This window comes from Musa acuminata, chromosome BXJ1-9, assembly GCF_036884655.1.
Source record: "Musa acuminata AAA Group cultivar baxijiao chromosome BXJ1-9, Cavendish_Baxijiao_AAA, whole genome shotgun sequence".
NCBI classification, from domain to species: domain Eukaryota; kingdom Viridiplantae; phylum Streptophyta; class Magnoliopsida; order Zingiberales; family Musaceae; genus Musa; species Musa acuminata.
The window spans coordinates 40,197,104-40,212,989 of record NC_088335.1 but is presented as its reverse complement, the minus strand read 5'-3'; positions in this window follow the sequence as shown (position 1 = coordinate 40,212,989).

The following is a 15,886-nucleotide window of genomic DNA, read 5'->3' as shown; positions in this document are numbered from 1 at the left end:
GTTTCCAAGCACCATTCTGGACCATTGATTTTAACACTTTTTTCATTGTATCATACCATTTTTTAGAATCGTTACTTTTTATGGCTTGTGAAAACGATAAGGGTCTCTTTTTATTCCTATATCATAATCTGATTCTTATAGATATACCACATAATCATAAAAAATGACATATTTCCTTTTCCTTTGAGATCTTCTCCAATTGTGATTGTTCTACAATATCATCAGCTTCGACATCAACATCATATGAGAGTTCTTCGATGTTATTTTGTTGTTCACCCTTATCAATGTAGGAAAATTTAGGGGCTGTTAGGAACGAGTCGGCACTAAGAGGGGGGGGGGCGATGAATTAGTGCATCGAAAAAATTACTTCGGTTTGAAAAATCTTCATTTCGATTAAACTCGATTATGATGAAAACTGTTTCATAAAGATATTAACTTGAAAGAGTATGGGAACGTAGTGAAAGTAGTAAGAAGTTAAAGCAGTTTGTAGTAAAGGTAAATTGCTCAAAATGAAATGCAAACCAATTTATAGTGGTTTGGTCATCATGACCTACATCCACTCCACCGATTCCTCTTCCATCGAGGCCATCGGTATCCACTAACGATCTTCTTTCAATGGGCGAAAATCAACTATCCTTTTACAACTCTCTTCTCCTTTTCACATGTTTAGAAGATAACCTTTACACACCCTTCACTTATCTCTTAAACTATACTAACACTTAGAGCTTTTAAAGGAGTTCTCACTGTTAAACCTTGGATTTTGATGATGAAATTGATAGTGTTTATGATTTAATCTGCGTTTTGAGTGACATAGGATGCTTCGATCAGGGAGAGATAATTAAACCTAGAAGAATCATGTTGGGCCAGAGAAAAACATGTTAGAAGATTGGACGTCGAGCCGAAGGATCGGTCGACGTATCGATAGAAGGCTTCGGGCCATGAGTTCAGGCATCAGGCCAAAAAGAGCAGAAATTACGCCAAGTAAATCAGAGTTGCGAAGGTTAACTAGCCGATTGGGCAATAGGCCGCAAGAGAGGACGATACGTCGAAGATTCGAATGAAGCGCTGATAAACTAATGACAGCAAGACATTAGTTTATGTGTGCAGGATTAACTACGATAGCAAGGGATAAAGCAAAATGAAGTCACGGAGTCAAGAACGTAATTTCGTTGAGAGTTCAAGAGTTCGTCGAAGGTCTGAATATTCATCGGAAGTTCTGCCGGAATTGACCGAGAAGTCTAGGAGCTTGCCAAAGAAGCTCGTCAGAACTCGCCAAGAAGATCATCGTGAAGTCTAGGAGCTTACCAAGAGTCCGCTGGAACATTGCCGAGAGATCGTCGGAAGTTTGCCGGAAGATCGCCGAAAGAAACCTAGACTTACGGACTTGTTTACATTAGTAAATGTCTTAAATTTCGTAGTTAGCACATAATTGGGATTGGAATTGGGCCAACCCAATTAGGGGCCAGTTGGGCCCATGTATAGACTGTGTTGGGCCTAATGAAAGGCCCAAACAATGACCCAACAAGTGACATCATCGTGGCACAGTCTTCGAGACTATCAGGTGGTGGTACCGCCAGTTTGGGCAATGGTACCACCTAGTGGCAATGTCAGGCGGTGGTACCGCCAGTCGGTGGTACCACCCAAACACAGTCTCCCTAACGGTGGTACCGCCGAGCACAAGCGGTGGTACCGCCAGGACCTGGGAAACCCAAGATAAGACATTTTTAGGCTCCAAGTTTGATTCAACTTGAGGCCTATAAATACCCCTCTCATCCCTGGTTAACTTACATAAGCACAAAGAGCTTAAAAGTGGGAAAACGTTGTTGTAATCACTTGGTTAACTTACATAAGCACAAAGAGCTTAAAATACCCCTCTCATCCCTGGTTAACTTACATAAGCACAAAGAGATCTCCTCCTCTAGTCTAAGTTTAGAATTCTATTTAGGAAGAGTAAGTGCTTGTAAAGGTTGTCTCCTAAACCTCTGAAAAGGAGAAGAGGGGTGTAAAACATGGTTGGTTTTCGCCTATTGAAGGAAGACCGATAGTGGATACTAGTGGCCTCGACGGAAGAGAAATCAGTGGAGTGGATGTAGGTCACGACGACCGAACCACTATAAACTCAGTTTGTATTTCTATTTGTGCAATTTACCTTTACTGCAAACTTACTTGCTTTACATCCACTACGCTCTTCCGTATGCTTTCAATTCTAAGTATCTTTCCGAAATCGACTTTAATCGCAATGAGATTTTGAACCAACATAATTTTTACTCCTGCACTAATTCACCCACCCCTCTTAGTGCCGACTCGTTCCGAACAGTTGGTATCAGAGCTACGTTTTTCTCATTTGGTTTAACACCCAAATAGAAGTGGCTCTTTTCAACTTTCAAGAGAGTCACTCTCTCATTCGTCCTCCCTGGTTCAATGGGACAGACTACACATATTGGAAAACTTGAATGAGAGTTTTCTTGCTTTCGTTGGACTTGAATATATGGAATATTATTGAAAGTGATTTTCAAAAGTCTTCTACTCCAATGAAATAATTAAATGATTTGGAGAAGAAAACTTTTTCCTTAAATGCTAAAGCTATGAACCCTCTATTTTGCTCTTTGGATAAAATTGAATTTAATCATATTTCGACTTGTGAAACGACTTTTGAGATTTGGTACACTCTTGAAATCACACATGAAGGCACTAGTAGAGGAAAGACTCTAAGATTAATATTTTGATGCATGATTTTGAGTTATTTCGAATGGAACCTAGCGAGACTATTGGAGACATGTACACCTATTTTATGGATGTCATCAATAGTCTAAAAGCACTTGGTAAAGTTTTTCGGATTTTGAACTTGTAAATAAAATTTTTCATTCTCTTCATAAGAATTGGGATTCAAAAGTAACTGTAGTACAAGAGGTAAAAAACTTAAACAAGTTTACACTCGAAGAACTTATCGGGTCTTTAATGACCTACGAAATGACTAATGTGGCATAAAACGAACTTGAGGACAACCTTCCAAAGAACAAGAAGGATTTCAGACTTAGAACAATTAAAGACCACTCGAGCATAAGCTTAAATGATGGTGAACTTGAACTCCTTACTATGAAATTTAAAAAGTTCATGAAACAAAAATTAAAGAACAAAAAGAATACAATTACTTGCTATGAACGCAAGAAGAGGGAAGCACTTTGAGACGAATTGAGCTCATCCGATGATAAGAAAACCGATGAAGAACAAACCAACAAAGGTGAGATTGCAAACTACGCCTTAATGACTTTCGATGACAAGTAATCAAAATCCCCTTAGTTTATTTCGAAATTACATAATGTTTTTCATGAGTTATTTTTAATTTAGTTTAGAAAAAATATTTTTCTTGAAAATTACATATTTAATGAATGAAAATGCTAAAAAAATTGGGGATCATGCTTTTCTTTTTCTAGCTAATTTTGAAAATAAATATAAAAATTACATGTTTAATGATGTAATGAAAATATTAAATATTTTGATACCATAATTGATGATTTTATTTTATGCATAATGATCAATCTTAATAAATATATATTTCGAAATTATGCATGATGATTTTTGGGTAATTTATGATTTATTAATCTTGATGATTTCAATGATAAGATTTACTCTTTTGATTTTAAACCATGATGTATGGTTTTCATATGAAAAACTTGAGTATGCTTATATGAAATCAATCACTTAAATTGAAATAACTAAAACGAGAAAAATATTTTTTTTTAATTTTTTTTTCTATATCTTATTGATTTTGATGAATCTATTTGTAGCATTTTTATGAATCTCTTAAAAGTGACTTTGTTGATTTAACAAGTTGAACGATTTGAAGATAAATGATGATTTTCACTTTATTATAACTTGTGATATTTTTTTTATATGAATCATCATCTTGATTTCTTGATATTTGATACATGAGATTTCTCTATGAATCAAGATCTTATTTTTGAACTTCTATGTTTCTTCTTACCATTTTTCTAAAAAGGAGAGATTAATGAATCTATCTATGTCCTTTTTATGAATCTCTTGAAAATGATTTTGATTTTATGATTTGAATTTGAATGAGCTTTATCTTGATTTTTTGAGATTTATAACTAAAGATTTCTTATGCATCAATCAAGATATTATATCATTTCTTCTCCTTGTTTCTTCTTGTCATTTACTTAAGAGGAGAAATTAAATGATGAATACTTGGTACCAACAATCATGAAGTGATAAATACTTAAAGATATTGATTTAATGTTTGGTATCATAAATGCTTTAATATCATGCATGGGAGTAATGATGAAGGTTTTGAAAACAAATGTTTGTATCATGTTTGATGATTTTACATTTTGAAATAATGCATGATGAGTTGAAGTGATGTTGGTTTAAAAATATTTATTCAAATGTATGAATCAACAATCTTTTTGTCAAATGAATCATGATTTTTCTTGTGAATTTTTAGAATTATAACTTGAGTTTTCTTTTTGAATCAAGATTGTTTCCTATCATACTTTATATTTACAAAAAGAAGAAACTGGTCAAAAATGATATATGATCTTTTGACATTCATTTTTGTTGTTTACCTTTGTCATGATTTGAAAATTGATGTAAAGGGAAAAGAGTTACAACATTGTATTCTTCCTCTCTATTTGACAATGACAAACGGGGAGCAAAACTTGCTAAAAAGCAAAATTGATAGCTTGCACTCTTAACAGAAGCAAAAGTGCTATCTTGCCTATCTCAAGAAGCAAAACATGTTAAACTTACACATATAACAAAATTTACAAACTTGCAAAACTTAAAATTTTTGCTAGCTTGTACGATGATAAAACTGAAGATAATGTTTATTATGTAATGATTTGAACTGTAATATCTCAAACACTTGATAGTTGAACTTCTCTTTTTTTGTTGATGACAAAGGGGGAGAAGTATGATGATGTTATACATAAGTTTATGATAACATGTTGCTTGGATTTTTGAATCCAAGAGTTTTATCAATATGGCATATTGATAGGAGGAGTTAAGGTTAACTCTGTCATCAATTGGTTGTCATCATAAAAAAGGGGGAGATTGTTGAATCTCGGATTTTGATGATGAAACCAATTAATAATGTTTATGATTTAATCTGCATTTTGAGTGACATAGGATGCTTCGATCAGGGAGAGACAATTAAAGCAAGAAAAATCATGTTGGGCCGGAGAAAACATGTCAGAATATTGGACGTCGAGCTGAAGGATCGGTCGACATATCGGCAAAAGACTTCAGGCCATAGTTCGGGCATCGGGCCAAAAAGAGCAGAAATTGTGCCAAGTAAATTGGAGTTGCGGAGGTTAATTGGCCGATTGGGCAATAGGCCGTAAGAGAGGATGATGCGTCGAAGATTCGGACGAAGCGCCGATAAACCAATGGCATGCCAGACAATACTTGATTTGCTTTGTAATAATTGTCTAGATCGAAGTAGGTTTTATGTGTGCAGGATTAACTATGATAGCAAAGCATAAAGCAAAATAAAGACCCGAAGTCAAGAACGCGATTTCATTTGGAGTTTGAGAGTTCGTCGAAAGTCTGGATGTTCATCGGAAGTTCTATCGAAATTGACCGAGAAGTCCAGGAGCTTGCCAAAGAAGCTCATCGGAACTCGCCAAGAAGATCGTCGTGAAGTCCAGGAGCTTTCCAGGAGTCCATTGGAACATTGTCGAGAGATCGTCGGAAGTTAGCTGGAAGATCACAGGAAGCTCGCCGGAAGAAACCTAGACTTACGAACTTGTTTAGCTTAGTAAATGTCTTAAATTTCAAAGTTAGCAGATAATTGGGATTGGAATTGGGCCAACCTAATTAGGAACCAGTTGGGCCCATGTATGGACTGTGTTGAGACCAATGAAAGGCCCAAATAGTGACCCAACAAGTGGTACTGTATTGGCACAATCTCCGAGATTATGTCAGGTGATGGTATCGCCAGTCTGGGCAATGGTCCTGCCCAATGGCAATGTCAGGCGGTGGTACCGCCCAGTGGCAGTGTCAGACGGTGGTATCGTTAGTCTGGATGATGGTACCACCCAGACATAATCTCCCAAGTGGTGGTACCATCAGACTGGGCGGTGGTATCGCCCAGTGATAGTGCTGTAGGCGGTGGTATCACCAAGACCCGAGAAACCCGAGATAAGATATTTTTAGGCTCCAAGTTTAATTCAACTTAAGGCCTATAAATACCCCTCTCATCCTTGGTTAACTTACACAAGCACAGAGAGCTTAAAAGTGGGAAAACACTATTGCAATCACTTGAGAGATCCCCTCCTCTAGTCTAAGTTTAGAATTCTGTTTAAAAGGAGTGAGTGTTTGTAAATGTTGTCTCCTATACCTCTGAAAAAGAGAAGAGGGGTGTAAAAGGTGGTTGGTCTTCGCCTATTGAAGGAAGACCGAAAGTGGATGCCAGTGGCCTCAACGAAAGAGGAATCGACAGAGTGGATATAGGTCATGATGACCGAACCACTATAAACTTGAATTATATTTCTATTTATGCAATTTATCTTTACTGTAAACTTATTCGCTTTACATCCATTACGCTCTTTCGTTCGCTTTCAATTCTAAGTATCTTTTTGAAATCGACTTTAATCGCAACGAGATTTTGAACCAACGTAATTTTTACCGCTGTACTAATTCATCCCCCTCTCTTAGTGTCGACTCGTTCCTAATACTCATAAGATTATAACAGAGTTTTTCTACTTTTTTCACTCAATTCTTGTGTGAGTTAACCAAGGATGAGAGGGGTATTTATAGGCCTCAATTTGATTCAAACTTGGAGCCTAAAAAGGTCTTATCCCGGGTTTCCTGGGTCCTAGCAGTACCACCACTTGTGCTGGGTGGTACCATCGCCTGACATAGTCTCGGAGGTAGTGCCATGACGGTGCCACATGTTGGGTCACTGTTTAGGCCTTTCACTTGGCCCAACATAGTCTATACATGGGCCCAACTGGCCCTAATTAGGTTGGCCCAATTTTAATCTCAATTATGTGTTAACTATGAAATTTAAGGCATACACTAAGCAAATTCGGTCCGGTTAGTCTGGGTTTCTTCTAGCGATCTTCCGACGATCTTCCGATGATCTTTCGACAATGTTCCAGTAGAGTCTTGGTAAGCTCCTGGACTTCACGACGATCTTCTTGGTGAGTTCGGACGAGCTTCTTCGGCAAGCTCCTAGACTTCTCGGTCAATTCCGGCAGAACTTTCGACGAACGTTCGAACTTCTGACGAACTCTCGAACTCCCAACGAAGTCTCATTCTTGACTCCGGGACTTCATTTTGCTTTATGCCTTGATCACTATCATAGTTAATCCTGCACAAATTAAACCTACTTTAATCTAAACAATTATTACAAAGCTTGAATCATGTTATCTGGCATGTCATTGGTTCATCGGCACTTCGTCCGATTCTTCAGCGCATCGTCCTCTCTTGGGGCCTATTACCCAATCAGCCAGTTGACCTCTGCAACTTTGATTTCCTTAGCGTAATTTCTGCTCTTCTTGGCCCGATACCCGAACTCATGACCTGAAGCCTTCTACCGATACGTCGATCGATCTTTCGGCTCGACATCTAATCTTCTGATATATTCTACCCTGGCCCAATATAATTCTTCCTACCTTAATTGTCTCTCCTTGATCGATGCTTCCTGCGTCACTCAAAACACAAATCTAATAAACACCATCAATTGGTTTCATCATCAAAATTCGAGATTCAATAGGGGCGACATCACATACGTAGCGAAAGAACAGAAAATAAAAATCTTAAATTTCTCAAAAGGTGGTTATCATCATGTGAAAATTGGTGTGCAAAATCTGCAAAACTAAAAATCACACGTGAGATAGCTGTGTTACTTAGGGAGATCGTATATCCTTAAATCCTTATAGATCTGTAAGAGTGGTTGAAGAAGGTCAAGCATCCTCCTCTCTTACTATAATCTACATAGTAGGATTACGACGACGCTACTCAAATCTCCATACTTGCTATCTAAGGAGGAGAAGGGGAGAGGAGAATACGAGGTGACAACTAAGAAGCCCTAGCCTATGGGCATTTATAGTTCCCTCCTATTTATAGATGCCCCTAATTAACCCTAATAGATCCTGCCCTTTTGGGTATTGGATCTTCATCTAATTACCCAAGCCTTTTAGATCAGTGGATCTCTACCCAATAATCTCTTATTAGCTCTTATGGATCTCATCCATGGGATCCAATAATTTAAGGGCTAATTGGATATCCAATAAGATAGGGGCTCCAGCGGATATCTCATATCCGAACCTTTACTCGTCATTGCAACACCTACCATATATGTGTGACCCTCTAGGCCTAATATCAAGTTGGTCATGAGTCATCCCTATCAAAATTCCTTTTAGTTTAGTGAATTATTATGAAGATAATAATTCACTTGACTCATTGACTACAAACGTACTAGGCCACTACGTCGCAATCCCCAAACTGTTAGGATCAGGAGTACTAAGGGGGGGGGGGGGAATTAGTGCAGTGGAAAACTTTCGACGAATAAAACTGTGTTCATACGATAAGAGCGATTTCGGTAGAAAAGCCGATTCATAAATCACTTTAACTTGTGATCAAGCAAGATGCAGTTAAAGCGAATCTATAAGGGCAGTTTGCAGTTATGATGGAAATCAAAATGTAAGCGCAAACTAAAATATGATATTCGTATGATAAAACTGATTTACGTCTAAACACCGATTCAGAAAATACTGAACTTTGAAACACGATCGTAAATTCGCAGAAGGCAGTAAGCTATTGAGGAGGTTTGCAGTAAAGATAATATGCTCAAAGTAAATGCAAACCAGAGAGCACCGCGATTTTAGAGTGGTTCAGTCAATCTTGACCTACATCCACTTCTGGCTTCCTCCACCGACGAGGTCACCGACGTCCACTAGAGGCCTTTCTTCAATAGGCAAAGGCCAACCACCCTTTTACAATTTCAGTCTTTTTCACGGGCTTAGGAGACAACCCTTACAAACTTTTCTCTCCTCTCTTGAAAGATCAAAACTTGGAAGAAAATAGGGAGGAGAACTTCTAGACTTTACAACACTTTTAAGCTCTAAAATCATAGAGAAAGATCAAGCTTTCGGTGCCTTTGGGTTGCCCTTTCATTGCTGAAAGGGTGGGGTATTTATAGGCCCCAACCCAATTTGAATTTCGAGCTCAAAACTATCATTTCCCGGATTTTCGGGGTCTGGCGGTTGTACCGCCTGACTGGGGCGGTTGCACCGCCTGGCAGAGCTTGAAGACTGAGCCTCTAGGCGGTGCCACCTCCTGTCAAGGGCGATTGCACCTCCTACTAGAGCTCGGAGACCGAGCTCAAGCGGTTGCACCTCTATCAGAGGCGGTTGCACCGCCCAACTAGAGCTCGGAGACTGAGCCCTGGGCGGTGCCACCGTCGACCCATGCGGTGCCATCTTTGGCTAAGAAATCTGGGTCTGAATGGGCTGATCCATTCGGCCCAATTTGGGTCTGTCAAGGGCCCAATTGCCCCAAGATTAAGTTAATGGGATCACCTCCCATTTCTAACTTAATCATCGTGCTAACTACGAATTTTTTTAGACATTTACTACAGCTTGCTTCCGGTGCGTCAATCGCTTCTTTCGGCGAGCTTCCGGCGAACTTCCGTCGATCATCCGATGAACCCTCGATGATGCTCTTGCGGACTTCCGGCAAACTCCTGGACTTGCGATGATCCACTTGGCGAGTTCCGACGAGCTTCTTTAGCAAGCTCCTAGACTTCTCGGATTTGTTCTCGTAGAACCTCCGATGACCGTCCGAACTTCCGTCGAACTCTCGAACTCCCACCGTGATCATAGTCTTGACTCTGGCGTAACTCCTGCTGCATGTCTTACTTTCATCGTAGTTAATCCTGCACATGTAAAACAAAACTTTGATCGAGACAATTATTCCTAAGCAATTAACCAAGTTGTCCGACATGTCATTGATCCCTCGATGCTTCGTTCGATTCTTCTGCGCATCGTCCTCTTCTGCGGCCTATTGCCCAATCGGCCAGTTGACTCTACAACTCTAATATCCTTAGCACAATACCCACTCTTCTTGGCTCGATGCCCAAGTCCACGACCCGAAGCCTTCTGTCGATACGTCGACCGATCCATCGGCCCGACGTGTAATCTTCTGACATGTTCCTTCGGCACAACATGAGTTTTCCTGCTTTAATTGTTTCATCCTGATCGAAGCATCCTGCGTCACTCAAAATGCAGATTAAATCATAACATATATCAAGTAGTTTCATCATCAAAATATAAGATTCAACACAAACGATACAAGGAAATCCAATCCTTTGGACCTATCTATTCTTAGTTACGGTATACCTATAGTCCCTTAACCATATAATATCTCAGAGACCATATATCAGACATGGTTCTGTCAGGTCTATATGGTTTCTCCTCGAGTCTCTCTCTAATCGGATTCTCCCAGAGAACTCTTTTTCTCTCAATCTGAATAACCTTGGCCAAGGATTTGTTTAAACAAGAACACACAGGATATTCTTCTCATGATACCGAGAGCGGATGATCCTCTATTGACACTCAATAACCCTCGTAAGGTTGGTTATCACTCCTAATAACCTGTTTTACTAGATTTGGAACTTCCAAACCTATAAATCTAGTATTAAAGAGTGGAGTACTCATACAAGACATCCTTGGTGTCTCAAGTCTAAGGATCAGATACACTACTAGGACTATGGAATCGTTGTTTGACAATAAGGCATCATCAATCATCGAGTATTCTATGAGCAGATCAATTAGTGAAGTCATTCTCCAATGAGCACTTGTATTGTATCCTTAGTGTCCCCACACGAGTAGCTATGAGATCAGCTACCTCCATCATATGGATGGGTATATAACATGCTAGTCTATCCGGTTATCTCAATGTCCCTCTCGAGTAACCTAAGACCAGGATTATTTAGGGTATGTGTTTAAAGGTAAATCGGTCTCATTATCATGATCTCATCACGATCTGATTCCCATTGAACAAGTCCACGAACATCACAATATAGATGCATATATGCAGCAATTAATATGAAGTGACAAAATACCAAAATATAATAAGCAAAAAGATTGTGTGTCAAGTCACACGTGTCATCACTCACGTGATTGGCTTATAGGGCACCTATGACTAGCAATCAATACTCTCATTGATTTGAGGAACAACAATCTCTCAAATAAGAGATGATATAGGAGAATTAACCCAAATCTCCTCAATATCAAAATTGATCATTTGAGATTTTTCACTCCCACTGATTTCATCATTTTCTAGGAATTTTACATTATCAGATTTAACTATCCTCGTACTATGATTAGGGTAATAAAATATGTATCTCTTGGATTTTTCTATATAACTAATAAAATATCCTAAAATAATTCTTGGATCTAATTTCTTTTCATGTGGATTGAATACTCTTATCTCTGTAGGACACCCCCAAATATGTAAATGTCTCAAACTTGGCTTCCTACCAATCCACAACTCAAATGGAACTGACTTACTATGAACCATGTTCAAGATATACATTGTTGTCCTAAGAGCTTCACCCCACATCGACTTAAGTATAGAGGAATAACTCATTATGCTCCTAACCATATCCATAAGAGCAAGATTTCGCCTTTTAGCAACATCGTTCTGCTGTAGCACACCTATTAATGCATATTGAGCACAAATACCCTATTGTTCTAGAAATCTAGTAAAATGACCAATATTCCGACTAGATCCATCATATATGTCATAAAATTCACCACCGCTTTTGAATTTGACAATTTTAACTTTTCTATCTAATTGTCTCTCGACCTCATTTATGTACACTTCAAGAGTATCAACGGCTTGAGACTTTTCATGTATTAGATAAACATAGCCATATCTGGACATGTCATTTATAAATGTGATGAAATACCTTTCTCCACTAAAATAATGAATATGGAGCGGTCCGCGAATATCAATATTAATAATCTCAAGGAGTTCGTTACTTCTTGTGGCATTTTTCTTTATATGTTTATTTTTTTACCTTAATGCAATCTATATAAACATCAAAATCAGTGAAATCTAAATGATTTAAAATATTATGATTCACTAATTTTTTAATTCTTTCCTTGGAGACATGCCCTAATCGTCTATGCCATAATATAGAAGATCATTTATTATTAAAACTATGTTTCAATCCAACACTTGATTACAGGGTCAATAATGTCTTTATAAACTCAAGATTCAAATTAATTTTGTACAAACTATCATACAGAATTCTAGAACCAACTTTTATTGAATCATAAAATATACTGAGTTTACCATTATCAAAAGAAAGACAATATCCTAACTCATCAATTCTAGATAGGGAAACTAAATTTCTAGAAATAGTAGAAACATAACATGTATCAACAAGATCCATCAAATGACCCGTCTCTAAGTGTAGATGATAAGTCCCCACTGGTATGACTTTTGCTTTGAGATGATTTACTATAATGATGAATCATTCATGTTCTTTTGGTTTCCAGATTGAAAGAAATCCCTATGTATTATTGGTAACGTGAGTTGAAGCACCAGAATCAATCCACTAAGTATTAGAAGGAACTTCTATAATGTTTTATTCGAAACATACAAAGGTCGAGTTAATACCTTTTTTTTCGAACTAAGTCTTGCGTTTAATGCAGTCCTTCTTTATATAGTCTTTCTTGTCATAAAAGAAGCACTTTATTGTAAAAGCTTTCTTTTAGTTAGTTTGTTTAACATTTCTAAACCCAACAAATTTTTTGATAGATGATGTTTTAATTTTCTATTCTTATTACTAGCTTCTTGAGTAGTAGTCATAATATTATATGAACTTTCCTACTTTAATCTCAATTCTTCCTGAACACACATGACAGTTAACTCATTCAAGTCCCACTTATCCTTATTTGTATTATAGTGAATCTTGAATGGGCCAAACTGAGAAGGAAGAGAATTGAGAATGAATTGCATGAGGAATGACTCATCAATATTCATGCCTAATGCTTTAAGTTTTGTAGCTTTATCAGCCATATTGAGGATGTGATCCGAAATTCCTCGAGTGCCATCATATTAAGTCATAGTTCTTTTATTAGTATGCTAGCCGATGACTTATCAGCATATTTAAATCTGTCTTCAATAACCTTTAAATATTCCTGTGCGCTAGTTACAATCGTTAATGAAGTCTTTATGTTATTTGCAATCGTCATTTTTATGAACATTAAACTAAGTGTATTAGATCTTTCACAAGCCTTCATTTTATTAACTTGTTCCACAATACTTTCATCAATCAAGTCTGCAGGTTTTTCAACAAGTAATGCTAAATCAAAATCTAATATGCATAGTGTGAATTGCATATGCTCTAACTATTCTGAATAATTTGATCCAAAAAGTACAGGGACACTAGAAGCATATGAATATATGGACGGAAGTACCAATGAAAAATATAAAATATAAAATATAAAATAATATTAATACTTTGAGTTTTTTAAAAATTTGATGAACTATTGATATCATCTATATTATACATTTGGGTGAAATATTGACATATCTAATGTTCACTCAAGATCATATATGGAGGACTAATACTATCTTTGTGGAATAGTATTGATACCTTTGGGTATACAACCCTAAACTGTAAGGATATCCAAAATAGTATTATCTTATCCCATCACATAATTATTTGAAGTAGATTCTCCTTTGGGATTATCTAAATCTCATAATTATATGTGTCATTATGAATATTATTTCCTTAATGTCATTTAGGACTAATTCCTTAATATTATTTTATAAGTTATTGGTCTATATCACTTTGGTGGCTATAAGACTAATATAATAATATAAAATATAATTTAAAATGTCCTATAAATAATAAAAAATTTATTATAATTCGTATAACAAAAGCTTATCATCCCAGGCCATTTTGGCAATTACAAGCGAGATAAAAGTTAGAGAGATGAGTTACAAATAATATTCATCAAGTTTCTTTAATTTAATTTATGCTAAGTAGTTCAATAATAGAATAATAATATAATAATTATTGAACATTAATCAACAAAATAAAACTTATATGATAATTATGATAACATATAAATCATGCCTTCGTGTGAAAGATAAATATTATTTCATAATTTCAAATATATATATATATATATATATATATATATATATATGTGAATGACCAAATGAATATCCAAGAACAATAATTAGATTTTATTTATCATATATAAAAATATAATCAATAATTCATATGAGAAAACTATAAAAGTGAATCGTAATTTATAGTTTTTAATTAAAATTAAATCCAATCAAATAATCAAAATATAATCATGATTAAATTTAATCATAATTATAATAAATCATATTTATCACTTTTATACTTGAGAATATAAATTAGAAATTCTTAATTTTATAAGAGTAAAATTGTAAATATTTGATAAGATATAAACTAGAACTATGATATTTGTAAAGGGTAGAATTGTCAAAAGAATTAAAGGATATTAATAAAATATAGAAGGGCAAAGCTATAATTTGACTAAAGCGAAACCATAGGGCAAAACTATAATTTTTGCCAAAACCTTACAGCCTACGCTACCGCTACCCGCACGCGGCCGCTACGACGGTTCCTGCCCAAACGTGGCCGTCGCTTGGGCGCGGCTGCCCGCGCATGACCGTCACCTGTGCGCGGCTCCTGCCCATGCACGATCGCCGCCTTGGTGCGGCTTGTGCTTGCACGCGGTTGCCACTTGGGCGCGGTCGTCGCCAGGGCTATCTGCCTTTATGCGACCACCGCATGGACGTGGGTTCTGTTCGCGTGTGGCCGTTGCATGGGCGTTGTGATGCCCATGTACGGTTGTTGCCTGCTGCGCTGCAGCGTGCATGCTGCCTAGCGCAGCCTCTGTCGCCAATAGATTCACTGGCTATATGTAGTAAGGTCGACGACGACTATTGCTGCTTTGCGATCGTTGGAGAATAGGGATCATTATGTGGAATCTCGGATTTTGATGATGAAACTAATTGATTGTATTTAGATGTTTAACTACATTTTGAGTGATGCAGGTCTACTCGATCAGGATTAGACAGTTGATGCAGTTAGACAGTTGATGCAGGAGGAATTGACGTTGCGCCGGAGGAGATCACATCAAGATATTGGATGGCAGAAGGCTTCGGACGTCGAGCATCGGGCCAAGGAGAGCGAAATTGCGCCAAGGATATCGAGGTTGTGGAGGTCAACCGTTGATTGGGCAACAAGCCACAAAAGAGGACGATGCGCTGAAGAATCGGACGAAGCACCAACCAATGACGTGTCGGGCAACAGAATGTCAATTCGCATTGTAATAATTGTCTAGATCAGAGTAGAGTTTTGGCTTATGTGTGCAGGATTAACTACAATAACGATGACGACATAAAGCGAAACAAAGTGCCGGAGTCAAGCACGAAGGATTCGTTGTGAGTTCGAGTGTTCGACGGAAGTCCAAAGGTTTATCAGGAATGCTGCCGGAAATAGCCGAGAATGAGTAGGGAGCTTGCCAAAGGGTTTTTCGGAAGCTCGCTGGAAGGTTTGTTGGAAGTTCGCGGAGCACGCCGAGAAAGATTAGAGCTTGCTAAAGAAGCTCGTTGGAACTCGCCAAGATCAAATCATGAAGTCTAGGAGCTTGCCGGGAGTCCGTAGAAAGGTTTCCGAGAGTTCGCCGGAAGACCACCAGAAGTTTGTCGAAAGCTCACCGGAAGAAGTCTAGACTTGCGGACTTTATAATAGCTTAGGAAATGTCTTTAAATTTATAGTTAGCACGTTAATTAGGGTTAGGATTAGGTGTTAATCCTATAACCCAAGTAGGGGCCAATTGGGCCTGACATCGGACTG